At 42.6% G+C, this 2,608-nt stretch overlaps 1 protein-coding gene across 1 annotated transcript in view; it reads right to left on the reverse strand.

Moving 5' to 3' along the window:
* The window catches only part of GALNT10 (polypeptide N-acetylgalactosaminyltransferase 10), a 125,922-nt gene that overhangs the window by 65,347 nt on the left and 57,967 nt on the right, over nucleotides 1-2,608 (reverse strand). The gene's annotated exons all lie outside the window — the stretch shown is intronic.

Raw genomic sequence — 2,608 nt, forward strand, 5'->3', positions numbered from 1 at the left:
TTGTTTCGCTATTACATTGCAGCTCTATTAGAGAACATACTCGTTTAAAGTCATGCACAATTTGGTTTTAACACTGTTTGGCCGCCGCCTGCTTGTAGGTAACTACTGCAATGCAGCTGGACTGACTTAACATCATTTCCCTTAAAGTTGCATTTTTCAAGAAGGTAACTACGATGTTAAGCGAGGAGTAACTGTATTCATAGCCTGAAAGTATATTAGGTTTGTGATACCAACTGCAGAAGACCTCAAGTCAAGTTTACAGGTGACACAGGCACTTTTGTGGTGCACCGCACTGCTTTGTGAACTTTGGGATTCAAAGGGATTTAACATATAGCATCTTTAACCTTTAAGCCCAAGGAAGGTAGTGTGTGCCCGAAAGCTTGCAGAAAAAGATGTATTTTTTCGGTGATTTCTTACTTGGCCTAAAAGGTATCATCTCTGAACCAAGAGGTCTAGAGTTTTGCATTTCATATTTCAAACATATAATATGCTGGGCATATTTAAAATATATGCGTACTTAACTAGACAAGGGCGAGAACTCACCCTTGATAACTCCACGATTATGAGACGTCACTCACGTCAGCATGGCAGGAGAGGACAGATTTGAAGCCACGGACCAAAAAGGGCCTGAGATTATTACAAATACATACACCATCCTTTTCATCTGGCTATGGGGACCATTGGTGACATGCATGGTATTTTGTTACTTGAGAGCCGAAAACCTCAATGCAACTAAAGACCAGACTGCAACTTTTAACGGCACCCTTCAGGGAGGCTGCATGAGATTTATTTTCATTATGTAAATTAAATAATTTGATGACACCCCTTAAGAGGAAATTCCGGACCGTCACATCTAAACACGCTGTATCACCAGACAAGTCTCTGGGACCAAGTTGAGCTTTAACTTAAAAAGCCTCTGGGGGTATAAACCTCATTCTTAAACGTGACTTTAAAAATTCCCCAGTTCTAACGCAGGTTGTGCACTTTCCCACCACATCAACGGACACGGCTTGTTTTCGCCCAACAGAATTAAAACAACGATGTCCTTTTTTTTGGTCTTGTTTTTAAATCAAAACTTTTCACCTTACTTAAGTACAAAAGTCTGCTTGCTGTCAACTGCAACTACAGAACGGAGAAGCGTTTACAGACAGAGAGGGCTTTGTCCTGAAAAAAACAATGCCCGGGCATAGGTACAATGATGCACAGAGAAATACAAAGCTGTGCAAACGTGAAGGCAAACGGGGACTGTTACGATCGAGTCGAGCCTTGGATACACCCAGGTTGTGGAATTCCACTTAGTAAATCCTGCAAGCCAGCCCATGCCTTCTGCTTGAGCTCAGGCATATTTTCCTTGCCTTGAAAACTTCAAGTTGTTTACCACTAAGAAGTGATTATTTCTCTAGCGATGTCTTAAACTAATCTCCTTCCCCTGCTTCCATAATTCATTTTTACTGAAAACGAATTAAAGTCGAAAGGCATATTAAACGATACATTGAAAATGGATTTAGACAGATTGCTGTAAATAGCCTCTTCTGTTGTCTACCGCACTTTTACTTAACATTCTCCGCCAAAGGAATCGATTAGCATTCAAACGGCCAAATGCACGCAAAAATGGAATTTTAATCTTTTGTTTAATCACTATTTAGTGTGCCTGGCTCCAGCCCGAATAAAAGAAGAGCGGATGGAGATGTAAGCCAACTGTTTTCTGTAAGGGGGGAGGAAGATTTGTTGAAGTACATACTCTAATTACAATGCTGCACGGTTTTCAAAACCTCTTTAAACATTTGCTTGGGCTGGAATCTGGTCAAGTCAACAGAGAGAGCAGCGGTGTGCGGGGACCCGGTGTCGGGAGGTCCGGTTTCAGCACGCGTCTCGTGCACAACCACGCTTCCCTGCCAAACTGTATTCTAAGTCTTGGGACCAAACAGAAGGTGCTAGCTATTTGGCTTTTTCCAAAACAACCAGGAAGGGGTGGAATAATTCCTTCTACTTTTGCAAAAAAAGAAAAGTTGAATCTTGACATACAGCCACAGCGATATGCTTACATTTTAAGTAGATTAGTAGGTTATAACCATGAGTTACAAAGCACAGGAAAGCTTTAGTTAAGAAGGCCTAAGTAAAGGTTGAGCTCTTGAACCAATCTTGTCTACTATTTTAAACCTTAAAAAAAAAAAAAATATAGCAATGGCAGGTTGGATTCTCTCTTCAGCTGTAGACAAAAACTCAAATCGTGAAAGGTGGGAAGGAAGGGTGCTTTATTTCTGAGAGAGTTACAATCTGAACTCTTGGGGGGGGGTGGAAAAAGAGGGAGGGAAGTAGTCAAGAAGTGGGTACTACCTTAGGGCTTGCTCAGGAAGGTTGCATCAGACCAGTCTGCTCACCGTACGTGCAATGCAACTGCTGAAGCAAAGTGCTCCCAACCCTGCTTGGTTATAGTTTCATAGTTTCTAGGGTCAGAAGGGACCTGAGCAGGTCATCTAGTCCGACCCCCTGCCATGGCAGGAAAGAGTACCGGGGTCAAACGACCCCAGTAAGGTGGTCATCCAACCTCCTCTTAAAAACCCCCAGGGTGGGAGCCTGTACCACCTCACTTGGAAGCTGGTTCCAG

The sequence above is a fragment of the Gavialis gangeticus genome, unplaced genomic scaffold, assembly GCF_001723915.1.
Source record: "Gavialis gangeticus isolate Ggan-Ray unplaced genomic scaffold, GavGan_comp1, whole genome shotgun sequence".
Taxonomy (NCBI): Eukaryota; Metazoa; Chordata; order Crocodylia; family Gavialidae; genus Gavialis; species Gavialis gangeticus.